This window comes from Pinus tabuliformis, chromosome 5_2 (assembly GCF_031772625.1).
Source record: "Pinus tabuliformis cultivar Carrire ecotype Pingquan chromosome 5_2, CPIR1, whole genome shotgun sequence".
NCBI lineage: Eukaryota > Viridiplantae > Streptophyta > Pinopsida > Pinales > Pinaceae > Pinus > Pinus tabuliformis.
Window position 1 is genome coordinate 847,872,503 of NC_142306.1, and position 18,070 is coordinate 847,890,572.

Consider the following 18,070-nt stretch of genomic DNA (forward strand, 5'->3'; position numbering starts at 1 on the left):
ATTGTTCTTGTTGTTATATATAAATTTAAAAATATGTTAACCATGATTAATAGATTATAATCGACCACTTTTTTAAGTTAAATTTTTATTTAAAAAACTTTGAAAATGTTAAGAATATGTTAATCATATTCAATTAATTATGGTTTACCAATTTGTTAATTTTCTAATATAGGTAATGCATGTTTACATAGTTAATGGATGCTTCCCCACAATTTAATAAAATATCCTAATAAACCCATTCACATAAACTAACAAGTTTCATTAAGGGGAATTCAAATCAAGAACCTTATTTCTACAAAATTAGGAAAATGCCCAATAACATTAATGACAACCAATTGAGTTAAACCCTTGAATTAAAATTGTAATAACACATATATTCAATGTTAAATTATTTATGTTGCTTTAATCTTTTTCCAATTAGCTATTTCTAACCAATTTTTCCAATAAATTCAATGTTATTCTCATTATCAACCATTATCAACCCATTGTAATTGTTAAATTATTTATTTTGTTTTAAAAAAAATCAATTAGCTATTCAAATAAATTCAATGTTATTCTCATTATCAACCATTATCAACAAATTGTAATTAAGCACATCACTTTGTGGAGGTTGTACAAAATTTAAAAACAGTTTACCCACAAATTGTAATTAATCATATAACTTTGTGGAGGTTGTACAAAATTTAAAAAAAAATACTTTGTGGAGGTTGTACAAAATTTTAAAAAAATATGAATTTTTTTAGTTATTTTGTAAGGTTTGTTTATAAGTTTTAAGATTTTTATTTCTTTTCAAATCCTCCCATTGCCATTATTCCTAGAAATTATTCCTAGAAATTTAAAAAAGGAAACATTCTTTTATGGTTGACGATGATGAGAAAATCATTCAAGCAATAAACTAATACCAATAATATATGAAAGCATATCTATTACATGAGGAAAATCAATCACTAAGTAGAGCTATAACACATTTAAACATAGGTATTCAAAAAAAAATTGAGTTGTGTTCTTAATTACTTCAAGGAGGCATAAAGCTTGAGCTTGATCAAGTGCACAGATTTCTTCCACTTTCTCTTTTTATTTTAATATGAAAAATCCATCATATTTACCAATGGATCTTAAGTAGAGCTATAACACATTTAAACATAGGTATTCAAAAAAAATTGAGTTGTGTTCTTAATTACTTCAAGGAGGCATAAAGCTTGAGCTTGATCAAGTGCACAGATTTCTTCCACTTTCTCTTTTTATTTTAATATGAAAAATCCATCATATTTACCAATGGATCTTAAGTAGGCATAGAGGGGGCATCTCTTAAAATAATTTTAGGAATTTCTGAATAACATAATTATTTGAATATAAGATTAAAAAATAAATAGAAAACAAAATAATATGGTTGGAGAATAAGTTATAAATTAGAGAGATTAGATTACAAAAAAATGGAAAATTAAGGTCCAGGAAAAAATAACTAATCAAATAAAAAGATGTTGGTAATTTAGGAAATCTTTACAATGAAAAACAATATTAAAGAGCTACAAGAAATCTAGCAGCTTGGCTCTAAATAGTTTAAGAGAAATTGGATGCTAAGCCCATTAAAGAAGGGATGAAGAAATTTATAGAATTATACCATGAGCATAATAGAAAGGCTTTAAAAATCATATTTTTTGTTTGAAAGAGGAGAAATAAGACAACACATTAGCCCTAGTCAACGAAGAATCACACAATATGGTAAAATTGAAAGAACTTGTCCTATGGAAATACATAGGCTAGGAAAAATGATGGAGCATAAGGATAAGTTAATCCATGTTAAGTTAAGCTATACTGACCATAAATATGACATGCTTAGTATAAATTCAAGTTTAAAAAGGTCAAGAAATTTTTAGAAATGAAAGTTTTATTTCAAAAATTCAAGCGAAATTAAGAAGTTTGAAAGATAAAAGAAGCTAGGAAGGAAGGAAATGAGAAATAATTATAAATAGAAGAGTTGTTACTAGTGATAGAGATCAAAAGATAGTAACATATATTAATTTTAGGACATTGGATCCTCTCTTGGAAATGACATGGCTTTCCATGAAGTATAGGTTCCATGTTAAGTTGGATCCTAAGAGGAATTGATATTATATTGCTTGTTGAAACTTGGGAGCTTGAAGAATCTAAGGTCCCTAACATAAAATTGTGTATCTTGTTGTTGATATGCAACTAGAGATCCTATAATGGAGGGACTAGAGACAGAGCTTGTTAAATCAAAATGAATATTTTTTCTCATAAGAGGATTCATAAGGAAGATCCTCTTAATAAATACATGTGGATGAAGATCTTAGACATCATTGTTAAATGTTTTTATATAGTGATATGTAGTTTTGTTCCTATTTTGTATAATTACCATTCTTCTACTTTATGTTGGTGATCTTGTTCTTATGGTGAGGTGTACATATGTTCTTGACAAGCAATTAAATATTATTAAGGATTTTTACTCAAGTACGAGAAACATCATTAACACTGAGAAAATATAGGTTACAATAATAAAATGCAGAAAGATAATTTATAGTAATTTTAAGTATAACAACATCAATTTATAGGAAATGACTTTATACAAATATCTTGGAATCAATCTACATTACAAGCTTAAGTAAAATATAACATTGAAAAAAGGATAAATGGAGGGCGGAAAGTGTAATTGTAAATCAATGGACCTTTACTATGGGATAAAAATAAACTCCTCTTTGAGATTCTCGTCACTCATGTTATCTTATATGATTGTGAAGTTTGGAGCTGCAACATATATATATATATATATATATATATATATATATATATATATATATATATATATATATATATATATATATATATATATATATATATATATATGGGGAAATTCAAGCAAATCCAAAAGTGTTTTATAACTTATACTCTTAAATTTAAAAATAATATACCCTGTCCTTATATTATTTTCTCCAATGAGACCATGGCTATGACTAGGTACCTATTGTACAAGAAAAAGAAAAGCAACATGAAAGACAAGAAGCTTCGTAAGATTGTCTCAAACTCCAATTAAAATTACTTGTAGCTCCAGTGGGGTTGGCTAAATATACCAAGCAGTCTCCGCCAAATCATTGGGAACTCGAAGAAGACGTCACTTTACATAATATCAAAATATTATTACATCTAAATTTAAGGATATATTGTGGCACAACAAAGAATTAGAGGATAAGAGAAAATTAAGATATTATAAGGAGGTGATTCACCCTAATAAAAAAAAATAAAAAATAAAAAAATCTCTCTTTTAATTTAGTGTAAAGAAAAAATCAACATTGCTAAAATAAGAATAAACTCTCACACACTCCATAGTGGAAGAGGGCATTGAATAAATTTTAATACTTTGTGGCTCGAAGAATTTTTCATTTTTGTGACATTGAGAAGGTTGAAGTTGACAAGCACTTTCTCTTAGAATGTCCTACTTTTTTTTTTGTAAGTTGACACAAAATTTTCTATTTATAGCAAAAAATATTACATTGGGTACATATAGTTAACAATGGACCAACAAAAATGACCTTGGAGATCTTGCCTCCAACCAGATATGACATACTAGACACATTTTCATCAAACACCAGAGGAGTTCAAGGGATTTTCTTTTTTCCCCTTTCTCCTACGAACATCTACCTATCCTACAGATTTATCAAATACAACAGATGATAATTGCATATTCTCATTTTTTAGAGAAAGATCCATCTTTACCCCCTCCTCGGAGTGTGTGACACCCCTATCACTATCTGAATCATCAGAATCGTGAGGTTGTTTCTTCCCATTGGTTGTAGCCACAATTAATGTTGATGAGTTTTCATTCTCCATTTCCAAAGAAGTCTTTTCCAGTGAGGGTAGAGGCATATCAACTATGGGTTACATAAGATCTTGCGAGGTTGAAGAATTAGGAAACGTCTTTTCCTACTGAGGGTTGACCTTCTTATTACTTGTTTTGTTTTTGACATTTGAAGTTTCCTTTTGATCATGCCATCCACATTTGGTTTTTCGTAGTTCTGGGGATCCTAATGCCACTTTAGAGGCAAGGAATGCACTCTAAAGATTCTTAGGCTACTGACAAGACCTATATCTAAAATTTATGTTTTCATAGTCTAGAGGCTTAAGGTGTTCCTTTTCATTCCATTTTAGGATGATTTTATCTGAGAAACCTACAGTTCAACACAAATGTGGACAAATGAAATGAATCCATTAGCTAGTCTATAACTGACTATTTTGACAAAGAGTCCAAGAGTGTTTCCAATAGCTTCAAGGAAATCCAACCGAATCCATTGGAGGGGTAAGTTTGGAAGTCTTACCCAAATCAGGGTGGTCGGAGTATTCATGTAGCTTAAAATTCCCTACATGCACCCACATTATATCTCAATTTTGGAATATTTCTTATAATACCAACTTTCCTAACATTTTAACTTATCAAAGCTATAGATTTTTAAAAAATGCTTCTTCTCAAGTTTTTTTTAGCACATAAATAAAATTCTAAAAAAAACGAAATAATTTCTTACATTTTTCTTTTAAGATTGATAAACCAAAGTAAATCTCAATAAACATTAACAATCAATATAATTATATAATAAATTCATGTGCTTTTATAAATTTTCAAAAATATATATTTACATATTAACCTTATTTAATCAAATATATTTAAACATGGCTAATTGTTTTATATTTCTGGAGGGTTGGGTCTTAGGGATCCGAATATTCTTGGGAAAGCCCTAGGGGCCAAGACTTGGTGGCGTTGGCTAGACAACCCACAAACACCTTGGGGCCTCATCTGTAAGGAAAAGTGTGCGCCAACTCACTCAAATGACAACCTCATCAGGCTCACATGTGACATCAAAGGTTCAGCGATTTGGAATCAAGCATGAGAGAATATGACTATCATTCAAAATCATGGCTTCTGGGAGATTGGTAATGGATAAAAAGCCCTTTTTTGGGAAGATGTCTGACAATAACTACCCAACCTAAATAGGGATCAGTTCACCCAACTTCGCATTGCTATGAAAGAAAAAGGAAAGCACAGGGTGGCCCATTACTAGAAGCCCAACAACGGAATGGAAAAATGGCGAGAATGGTTGGAAGACAAAGATTGGGAACCTCTGCCCATTGGATTTGATTGGAGCACTTTTGCCAATACCATTCAAGAAAGACAAATCCAATTCGACAGAGGTGAAGATAAGATCAGATGGGGTAAAAGCTCAGCAGGGCATTTCAATCTCAAAGAAGCCTATGGCTATATGGAAAACCATGATCAACTACAGCCTCAACAAAAATGGAAAACTCTGTGGGGCAGACAATTATGGCCCAAAATCACCCTTTTTCTTTGGCTAACCATGCAAAGGAAGATTCTAACATGGGAAAATTTATGCAGAAGAGGATTCAACGGACCCTCAAGATGCCCTCTCTGTGAAGAGAGTGAAGAAACAATAAACCATCTCCTAAACGACTATGAATATTCCAACAATATTTGGGAGTGGGCTAAGGTTGTTTTCAAATCTTTTGACAGGGACAGGGTTTCCATCCTCAACACTCTTGAAAATTGGAGAACTTCTTTCTCCTCACACCCAATGGTTGAAAGGGCCTGGAACATTATCCCAGGTACCATATGTTGGGTTGTTTGGAAAGAGCGAAATGCATGAATTTTCAGAGAAGAAAAAAGGCCAGAAGAGAATATGCTCGCCTTAATTAAACAAATAATCTAGGAATCTGTAGCCATCTCTAAATTAATAATCTTCAATGACCCTCCTTTCCCTGTTGATCTGAGGATCCTACAACTCTTTGAGCTGCACCCTCCCCCTCAGAAAAATTTAACTCCAGCAATGAAAAATCAAGAAGCTCCCTATCATTGGCACCCTCCAGATAAAGACATCCTCAAATTGAATTACGATGGAGCTGCCAAAGGAAATCCTGGAGCTACAAGTTTTGGTGGCATCTTTAGAAACTCACAAGGAGAGATTATATGGTTATATGCGAGAACCTGGGTGTTGGGCCTTAGTTTTGGTCTTATTTTTGCTCAAAGAAACTTACTTATCCATCTATTTTCCATCCATTTTCCCTTCATTTATCCCATTTTGATGTATATTTGATACCCATTCAGGTATTTAATTTTAATTTTTCAATTTCTAAAGTTTTTATGAAAATTTGGTTTTTAGTGCAAAATTGGCAGATTCAGAAATTCCCGTAATAGCTCTATGGTTGATATGGTTGCAGGACACTTGGGCACGAATGGAATGCATGGATGGATAGCTTGGGAACTAGGACTAAGCCAAAAATGCTTAGTTCGAATAGAACAAGCTTTATTAGGCCCATTTGGTGCTAGTCAACCATGACTAGTCATGCAGGAATCCCATAGAAATAGGGCAGTTTTGAGATTTCATAGGAATGGTCATCTTTCTTGGGATGGGGATAATGAATTCGACTTGGATAGGTGGATGAGAATAGATGGGTTTGTTTGAGTGAATATAGATCATTTTTTTCATGAGACTTCTTATTTAAAGCCAAAACTTTGATGGCTTATGTATTGATTTTGTGATATACGTTTATCCTGTGACATCTTTGGATTGAGAAGTTAATTTGAAGACTTGTGTTATTATTGTTTTGCTGTACAATGCTATGGATGTGTGACTGATCTAAGCTTCTGATATCACCTCTCAAAGTGTGCAAGGCAAGGGTGGAGGGCCCCCACTCCAAGCTAAGTACACTTCCTTGTTAACTAGTTTTATTTCCTTGTAATCTGGTTGATTGTAGCACTAGTTTTTCAAAGCTTTATTCCAGTTTGCTTTATGGTTCATGCATAGTGATTGATTTCATTTTTTAATAGCTTATTCATCACTTTATTGAGTTGGAAAATCAGGTGTTCAAGTTGGGCATCCCTTCTGCTAAAATGATGAATCAAAACTAGTTTCTTTTATTTGCATGCAAACAGTTTTATTTTCATTAAGATTTGGATATTGAGATGAATGAATTATGATGGAATATCTTATGTGTCTCTTAAGTTAAGAGCTTCTTTCATTAATAATTTATCCATCTTAAGCTTTTAGTTTCAATCTCTGATTCATTAAGTGATAATTGAGGTGAAAGTGGACTTCTTGAGGTCAAGAACCCTTTCAATATTTCTCTCTTTTTAAGCTGATTGAATTAGAGTTATAAGATGTATTACTTTTAGCTTTTGAATAACTTATCTTTCAAGGTTTGGTTATATCTGATCTTCACATATAGTGAACTTGCCTCAAAGCATAAACAACCCGGATTGATAAGAAATAATTGTGTTAATTTAGGACCATAAATTAGCTCAACATTTTGGCGCCGTTGCCGGGGAGGCAAATATCGGCATAGTCAATAGAAAGATAAATTTCAAAACCACAAAAACATTAGTTACATTCCATTTAAGTTATGTTTCTTTATGCCTAGATATAGAGATCCTCAAGGTAGATTTATTAAAAACCCCCCAAAAGTAGAAATAGGATCATCACACACTCCAGTTACTGGTAATCCAACAATTGAGGAGTTGGTAGAAAAGCAAAGAACTGGCCAAAGATTAACCTTGATTGAAAGGAAAACTTTGTTAGCTTGGGAAGCAAAACAAAAAAAATTCTCCACTTCCGGAAAACAAAAAGAAAAAGGAAAACAACTTGCTTTTCCATCCATCAATCCTCCTATCTTCCAACAATTTGAAATTCCACTTGAAATTGAAATAAATCGAACAATGGCAGAAGAGGGACATGGATCCGTTATTCTCACTCCTGAACAACAAAGGGCTGAATATGAAAGAAAGCAGAGAGAATGGAGAAGGAAGAGAGAGGAAGAGGCAAAACAAGAAAATGATAGGAAGCTAGAAAACGACCGGAAAAGACAAGAAGATGGACTTGACGAAGAAACTACTTTTGGTTTTCCGATAGTAGATACAAGTGCAATATTGGGAGAAGAAGTAAAAATGAAAAATATTCCACCTTCTGTACTGCCAAACTTCTATGGAATGTCTACAGAAGATCCTGATGCATTTATGTTTGAATTTGATATCCTATGTAGAACATACGGATATACTGATGACATTCATAAACTTCGTCTTTTCCCTGCAACATTAAAAGCAACAGCTTTAAAATGGTTTATGGGTTTAGGAGAACAAACAATAGCCTCTTGGGATGATATGCGAACCGTCTTCCTTAAGAAATATCAAGCTTATTGTAGATCTAGAGATTCAAAGGAAGATGTTTTTAGAATGACACAACAAGAAGATGAAAGTTTAGAAGAATATTTGGAAAGATTCGCATATAATCTTCAGAAGTCTAAACAACATTCTCTAACTCAAGAAACTGTTCGCACAATCTTTCTCAAAGGTGTAAGGGATGAATACCTTGACATTTTGAATGTGATGGGTAAAGGAGATATTTCAAACCTTCCATTCGATGAAATTTTCGAGTTATGTCAGAAATATTCTAGAGGAAGATCAAAAACCGGAAGAAGGGAAGTGAGTTCCAAAGCAGCAAAGTTAGCTGCAGGAGGGATAACAAGAGCTGAAATAGGAAGTCTATTGGAAAATTTCAAAACAGATCTCTTGAGTACATTAGGGACACAAGTGGATGTGCTAAAGGCAAACAAGAAGAAAGAAGAACAAGAACAAGCTTTAGCAATCTTTTGTTCCAAATGTAAAAAGAAACATCCTTTGAGAGAATGTCCTTTGGATAGTATTCAGGTTTGTGGTCTTTGTACAGGCAATCATTCCACAGAGAATTGTGTAAAATTGAAAGAGTTACAAATGAACTCAATGGAAGAAGTGCCAGGGACAGAAGGTTTCTATTATGTTGCACCACGAAGACCATGGCAACCTAGGATGCCTCAACCAAATCAGCCGCAATTCCCTCAACAAAATTATGCCTATCCACCTTATAATCCTTGGACCCCTCCAATGCCATGGCAAGCTTGGCCTCCACAACAATATTCACAACAACCTGCACAAGGTTGGAGAGGATATGGTTATGGAAACCAACAACCTCAACAGTATCAACAACAATACCAGCAACAAAACCAACAACCATTTGCATATCCACAATATCCGCAATCCATACCCTTTCAACAACAACATTCTGTATATCCGCAATCCATCCCATTTCCACAACAGAATCCATTATCATTGTTGACCCAACCACAACAATTACAGCTACCTACAAATCAACCCAGACCAACTCAACTACCAGCCCAACCAATGGCCAATCCAAATAACAAGGTGGACAAATCTGCATACACTGTAGAGGAAGCAGCATGTTTTCCTACATATTCGATCCTTCCTCTTGATGATGTCCATCTAAGGTCTGGAAAAGTGCTTAAAAAGGATTCTCCTCCAATTATAGAAGAACCAACTGAACAAGGAGAATCACCTGAAACATCACAAACTGAGGTACAAAATCAGAAAGGAACAAATGTTACAACACAAACACCACCTTATCCTGAAAGGTTAGTGGAACAACAAAACCAAATAATCCTTCCTGAATTTGATATCTTAGATGAGTTAAAAAATGCTTACGTAAAAATTCCTTTGTTGAAGGCAATTAAAGAAATACCAATATATGCTAAAACAATAAGGGAATTGTGCATTCGGAAATCAGAGAAAAAGAAAAAGGATCCTACAACAATCCAAGCCATTGGTAAATTAGCAAGCCTCATGTCTACACAAACCATAGTAGAAAAATATATTGATCCTGGTATCCCAATGGTTACCATATCAATAAATAATTTCTCAGTACCAAATACATTAATAGACTTGGGAGCAGCTATAAATGTAATGACAATGGAGACAATGAAAACTTTGCAATTAAACAACATTAGATCAACTTCTACAATTTTGGAACTAGCAGATACATCTAAAGTTGTTCCTGAAGGAATATTAGAAGATATCATAGTCTCCTTGGATTCATGGGAGTATCCTGTTGACTTCCTGATCTTGCAACCAAAGACAAACTTGGGAGGACATCCTCTAATCTTAGGCAGACCATGGTTAGCCACTGTTGATGCCTTCATAGGATGCAGATCTGGAAGCATGATTATTTCACATGGAGATGAAAGGAAACATATTACACTTTATTCACATGCACAATCCACTTCTTTAGAATCAATACTTGAAACTCAAGAAAAGAAGCAACCAAAGTCAGTTTTAAGTATAAATCAATTCTTTGATTTTAGAGAAGAAGAAGAGGATGAAGATTTAATGGACCTTTTTATCTCAGAACCAAATATCTCAGAGCAGCTTAGAGAAGCCCAATATGAAGCTGCAAATAAACTTTTGAATCAATGTTTTCAGGAAACTTGTACTGTTCAAACTTTGCGGAAATATTTTATAGACATCTTTCCTATAAACACAATCTCCAATCCTACAACAAAAACAATTGAGGTATATCCTGGGAAACAATTAAACATTGGAAATCAATTGCAATCAGCACAAGAACAAGAGGTAATTGCGCTATTACAGAAATATTCAAAAGCTTTTGCCTGGGATTATACTGATATGCAAGGAATTCATCCTAGCACATGTATCCACCACATCTATACAGATGACCAACTTAAACCTGTAAGACAACCTCAAAGACGAATGAATCCCATGATGAAGGAAATAGTGAAAGAAGAGCTGCAAAAATTGTTACAAGTTGGATTCATCTATCCTATTTCAGATAGTCAATGGGTTTCTCCACTGGTTATTGTGCCAAAGAAAAATGGAAAATGGAGGGTATGTGTAGACTACCGAGAATTAAACAAAGCTACACTCAAAGATCATTTTCCTCTAACTTTGATTGACCAAGTGTTAGACTCATTAGCTGGCAAGAAAATTTTCTCCTTCTTAGATGGGTTTAGCGGATACAACCAGATCAGAATAGCAGAAGAAGACCAAGACAAGACAACATTTACTTGCCCATGGGGAACCTATGCATATAATGTTTTGCCATTTGGTCTATGCAATGCACCTGCAACTTTTCAACGAGCAGTACTTGCAATATTTGCTGATCTAATTCATGAATGTGTAGAGGTCTATATGGATGACTTCACAGTTTACGGAAACACATACAATGATTGTTTAAACAACCTTGAGAAAGTTTTGAAACGATGCATTGAAACAAATTTGTCATTAAGCAATGAGAAATGCTATATGATGTTGACAGAAGGAATAGTTCTGGGACACCACATTTCTGCTTCAGGAATAAAGGTGGATCCAGCCAAGATCCAAGTCTTAGTAAACTTAATGCCTCCTACAACACAGAAAGAGGTTAGAAGTTTCTTAGGCTATGCAGGCTATTATAGACGATTTATTGAAAACTTTAGTAAAATAGCCCAACCTCTGTTCAAATTATTAGCAAAAGATATTGAATTTCACTGGACAAATGATTGTCAAAATGCATTTCAAATTCTGAAAGAGAAATTGTCAGTTGCCCCCATTCTTCGTGGACCAAACTGGTCTTTACCATTTCATATCTCAACTGATGCATCTGATACCGCGATAGGTGCCTCTCTTGGACAGAAAGAGAACTTGTTCACTTATGCAATATACTTCATAAGAAAAAATCTAACACCTACATAAATGAACTACACAGTCACAGAAAGAGAAACGTTAGCTATTATACATGCAGTAAATAAATTCCGGCACTATATAACAGGATATCAAATTTTCATTCATACTGATCATTCAGCAATCAAATACTTGATGAATAAACCCATCACCAATGGACGAATAACAAGATGGCTACTGTTACTGCAAGAATTTAATATCACAATACAATATCGGCCAGGAAAAGAAAATCAAGTGGCTGACTTTCTGTCCCGCATACACTCACCCCCTGATCCAAATCCAGTTGCAGATAACTTTCCCGATGAACATCTGTTTTCCATCACAGTCAAAACACCATGGTTTGAAGATATTGCAAACTATTTATCATCTGGAAGGTTTCCAGCTCAATTCACTAAAAAGCAAAAACACAAAATTGTTAGAGCAAGCTCTAGATATACATGGGTCAATGGTGATTTATTTTATACTGGTTCAAACCTAATAATTAGAAAATGCATACGAGAAGATGAAATATTAGACATATTAATAGCATGTCATGATGAACCCTGTGGTGGCCATTTTGCAGATAAACGAACAGCGTATAAAGTGCTGCAACTAGGCTATTACTGGCCATCCATCTTCAGAGACTCTAAGAAATATGTCAAGCAATGTGATAGCTTCCAGAGAACAGGACGACCAATAACATCAGATGAAATGCCACTGAAGCCACAGGTTCTCATAGAACCATTTGAGCAGTGGGCACTTGACTTTGTTGGACCCATCAATCCACCATCAAATGGGAAGAGGTACATCTTAGTATGTACAGACTATGTAACCAAATGGGCAGAAGCAAAAGCAGTTAACAGAGAAACAGAAGATACAGTGGTCACCTTTCTTTTTGAAGAAATCTTTGTCAGATATGGAGTACCTAGACAAATTGTAACAGATCAAGGAACATAGTTTACATCAAAGCTGTTACGAGATCTAACGGAGAAATACAAGATCAAACATAGGAAATCTACACCATATCATCCACAAGCAAATGGTCAAGTCGAATCAACAAATAAAGTCCTGGAAAATATTATGACAAAAACAGTACAGATGAATAGAAAAGACTGGTCTGAAAAATTAAAAGACGCGCTCTGGGCCTATAGGATCACTTGGAAAACAACAACTGGTTTCAGTCCATACCAGTTAGTATATGGGAAGGAGGCTCTACTACCTATAGAGTTTCAGATACATACATACAGACTAGCAGCTGAACTAGGACTCGACTTGACAGAAGCACAACAGCAGCGGATCATGTAACTGAATCAGTTAGATGAGCATCTTCATCAAGCTATGGAACATACTACATTAGTGAAAAAACAAAGAATGAAGTGGCACGACAGATATATCAAAACAAAGACATTTCTCAAGGGAGACTGGGCATTGCTTTTCGACTCCAAATTCAAAGACTTCAAAGCAAAGTTCACAACGCACTGGCTAGGCCCATATGAAATTGACGAAATCTTTGACAATGGAGCAGTAAGGATCAATACAATCGACCAGGATTCCACCTCATTTATAGTGAATGGACATAGGCTCAAAGTTTATAATAGGCCTATCAGTAAAGAAGCATTCATGAAACAACTGATCGAAGACACAGAACTAGAACTCATGGCGCAGGATCCGCCATCTTCCAGTCTACTAGTTGAATAAAATTAAAAAAAAAAAAAAAAGAGAGAGAGAAAAAACAAAAACAGAGAGAGAAAAATATATTAAAAAAAAAACAAAAGAAAAAACCATAAAAATAAATAAATTGTTTGCAAGTGAAAACCAGGCAACTGGCACATTGCAAGCACAAATTCACAGGGGAAAACCAGGGTAACTTGGACTCTATGAATTCTTCCTACTTGTTCTATTGTTCTCAGATACATTTACTGCAGGTACACTCCACCAATCAATGACTTGAGGACAAGTCATATCTTCAACAAGGGGGGAGACTTGCATTTGCTCTTTAAAGTGGACAGCTGAAGTTGCAACCATCAGCTCTTTAGCTGGAAACAAGACCTGTATTGTCAATAGAAGGACCTGATATAACAAATCATTGCCAAGGGACCTGAAAGACCTGCCAATGTCAACACAACATGTGCATATTTTGTAAGCAGAAAAAGGGACCTGAAACAACGAATCATTACAGAGGGACCTGATTATCAATTCAAGAATTAGAACATGAAGAACAAGGAGCAGCAATAAAGTCTACATTTGAATCCATCTACAACATCTGATTTCATCCTACTTGTACAACCATCATTCAGGGGAGTATATGTGGTCATTTTGTGCTTTAAAAATTCAAATTTTTCTTAGAAATTTTTAGTTTTTGTTAAGTTGAAATTAGTACCTGGGGATATTCATTATCATTTATATCCTATATTCCTATAACCCTTATACATTATAACCCTATTCCCTTTCATTTCCATACATATTCCCTCTTTTCATTAACCCTACTACCCCTAAGTATTTTTCTTTGCAAGCTTAAAAAGGCCAAACTGGGACAACTTTCAACCTGCACATACAACTCAAGCATTAGTCATGGTGATAATTTTAAATATGACCTAAGATGGTCATTTTAAAATTATAGATATGTGCATATAAATCATGTGTTATCTAACAACCCCTATATGCCATATGCAAATATTTATGCACTATATGTATGCGCTATAGTCAAGATGGTGCAATAAAAATAATATGCGAAGAGCGCATATAATATATCATAACCCAAGCGCGAATATACATATGATATAAAGGGAAGGAAAATGATATAAATCAAAGTGCAATTGCATATGATAAAGGGAAGGTGTGCATATAAGGGAATGGCCGCAAACCATATGGCATGACCGTATGCAAAACATGAAACCATGATTTCATATGTGGTAGGGAGTATCGTGTAAGGCTTCAAACTCATTGTAAAACAAAGTGCGTTGGTTAAATATCATTGCATACGCATGACGGTGGTAATTATATTATATACAGCCAGAAGTTAAGAGAACAAATGAAACGCCGTCAACGAAGCGACGACCAGCCAGCACACAGGTATGAATATGAACACGGTGGCATGGCAATTCGTTTATCCATTGGATGATACGCTGCGCAGGGATCATGCGTACCAAGCCATGACTTGGCCATCCTCATGACACAGTCGGGCGACTGGTCAACAGGACGGCCATGTAAGCCACGAATTTTAAAAACACCAATGGATATACAGTGCAGTACAGCCTGAAACGGTCATGAACACTGACCGAGCTCTTGTGCAGTTCAAACAATAATCCTCTGTGTCGTGTTAAACCATAATCCTCATCGCCGCATAAGCTCAGAGAAATGGCGTTTGAAGTTGCAGCCTAGTGAAAAGGAAAGTGAACTGAGTTGGGAGAATTTAAAGAGGCAAATCGTCCCGGGTTTGACGTTTTGAAATAACGGATTTTCAGGGATTCAATAAGGTAAGGCGTTAGTTGTTTAAAGCTCGGCACAGTGAATCAAAGTTAGGAACTCTCAGTCATTAATGGTAACGATTGTTTTGCCTTGCCACCAGTCAATTGAACGGTTAAACCAAGATTTGGAGCGCCCGATATCCCTCCAGGTGCTCGGTGATCTAAGGTAAGCCGAAATTGTAGCCCCCAACTCGTTGATTTGCTGCGTGAATGTTGGTATGAATCCTTAGTGGATCAGGTCTCACTTAAATGTGAATGTATTGCATGGTCAACACGTTAGATTTTGGCATTGTATGTGGAGTTGTATGTCGTGCCGTGTCAATAATGAAATCCATGAACTAAGGAGGCACGACAGTTCAGTGTTATTGCATGTTATGTTGAATGGGGGTGAATGGTAATGTGAGGCGTTGTAGAATGCGCACTACATTTGTTATTGTCACATAGTTAATTGATTGAGCGTCGATTTAAACAGCAAAACGAACAATCAAAACAACATGCATCCATAACCCTTGCTGCGCACTGTTGTTTTCATTTACACCAAAACAGGGGATTGATATGCTTTAAGGATTGAATGCATAATGTCGTTTCTGATTGAAGGATTGCATGTCGAAACCATTTGAATGCGCTATTATTTGTTTTTGTTTTAAGGCCGAGATTTTTTAAAGTTTTTATGAGACAGTCGAGAGCAGTTTTTGTAAAATTTTGATGGGCCGAGGGTTGTGTTTTGCAAATTTTTATGGCCAGGAGTATTTGCAAATTGTTTTTATGAGGCCGCAAAGCATGATTTCAATTTCCAAGTGCTATAATGCGCCGTGTTCATTTGTGTTTAGAGGCTGAGCGTATGTGAATAGCCCTCTATTTACCATGCTAAGGCTAAGTGCCTTCGTGCTCATAGTTCTGTTGCAACTGAGTGTAGTTTGGTATTTGATTTGGTAATTGAGGCCGTGTGCATAATTTTGGCGCACTACAAAATTTTTTTGATCAGTCAAAAGTTTTTTTAATACTTTGGGTTAGGCCGAGAGCATCTTGAATATTTGTTGATGAGGCCGAGAGCCAAATGTATGTGCACTACACAGTTTTCCTGGTTAAACATACACAGTAATCAATCATTTGAATTTTGGTAAACAAAATAAGGCCAGGAGCATGTATAAACATTGTTTGTATATGTATTTTTGTTTTCAAAAACAGAGAGCAGCATATTGACAGGGTATACAGGCATTTGTTTGCATTGAACAGGGATTAAAACAGTGTTGTTGCTGAGGGCAGAGTCAAACAGAGGTGAATTGAGTTGATTGAAAAGAGGAAGGTAAGGTTCTTTTCCTTAAAAAAATTCATTTCGAAATCAAACAAATAATTATATCTTTCTTTCAAAATGAAATTAGTAACAGCAGAGGAATTCATTCATTGGTTTACAGAAGCAATGTCAGTCATAGTAGAGCCAAAATTCCAGATAGAGAATTGGGGGAAGGAAACTATAGAAAAACTTTACCAAGCAGGGATGATAAGTTTCCTACAAAAATTTGATGGCCACTCTGAACAAATAACCAGGGATTTTATAAACAATTTCAATCAAGACCAGACACGGGTGGGAGATGTCATTATTCCTGTAACCCAGGAATATCTTTCCCAAGCTTTAGATCTGCCCATGATAGGTGAGAAGTATTACAAAGGCCTGCACTTTAAGGAGAAAGCCTGGACTTTCTTTCTTGAGAAGAACCGGAAAGGGACATTTGACAGAACAAAAGGGATACCCAGGGAATGGTTTAATGAACCATGGGGTGAGTTGGTTTTGGTTATCCAAAAGTTTTTGACCTGTGATAGGGGGTATAGCGTGGCTCACTTGTATCATGTCAGACTTCTGCAGCATATAAAAGGGGAGGATAGGATTAACTTGCCTTATTTCCTATATAGGAGCCTTTTGAGAATGATTGAAACAGTCAAACATGAACATAGGCCTAAAGCAGGACAGATATACCACCAAGGACTAATCAAAATCCTAGTGGAGTATCAGGTGAGATCACAGGGCATAGTGTGGCGAGAATTCATGTCTAAAAATCAATTCATTGAACAGGTTCATGAGGTACAGGATAAAACAGAGCAGGAAAACAAAGGATTGATGAACTCACCCTTATATCCTAGAACAAGAGCCAAACAATAGAACAGCATGGCCATGCAAGAAGATGAAACATCTGTTATGTCTATTCCTAGGCGATTTAGGAATAAGAGTCCCATTGATTTAGAGAAGGAAGTAGAAACATATTCCCCAAGACAGCAAGTAGAGAATGATATTGCACAAGAAGCATTTGAGAAGGATTCTTCATATGATGATGCAGCAGCAGCATCACTAATGAAAACAACACAAGATTTTGAGAGAGAACTTAATTTAGGAAGAATCAGGGATTTAACTGACCAATTGGAAATTAGAAAAATCTTAGAGAAGCAATTAAAAGAAGAAAACAAGGCAAATAAGAAAGATAATGCTAAATTGGTCAAGGAAAATGAGAAACTGAATGAAGAATTGGGGAGGCTGAAAAGGAAAAATGATCTACTTTCTAAGCAAGCATTTAAATGGCTAAAGGAAAAGAACATGTGGCAGGCAAAATATGAAAAACAAAAGGTCAAAGCAGCTTTGTTTAGGGAGAGACATGATACAGGTTTGGATTGTTTGGCCAGGGCAGCACAACAGGAAGCATCTACAGGTACAGCATCTACTACAGAAAGGCGAAGGTCAAAGAGGAGCAAGCAAGCATGGGGACATGCTTGATGATAAGCAAGGGAGAGATGTTGGGCCTTACTTTTGGTCTTATTTTTGCTCAAAGAAACTTACTTATCCATCTATTTTCCATCCATTTTCCCTTCATTTATCCCATTTTTATGTATATTTGATACCCATTCAGGTATTTAATTTTAATTTTTCAATTTCTAAAGTTTTTATCAAAATTTGGTTTTTAGTGCAAAATTGGCAGATTTAGAAATTCCCGTAATAGCTTTATGGTTGATATGGTTGTAGGACACTTGGGCACGAATGGAATGCATGGATGGA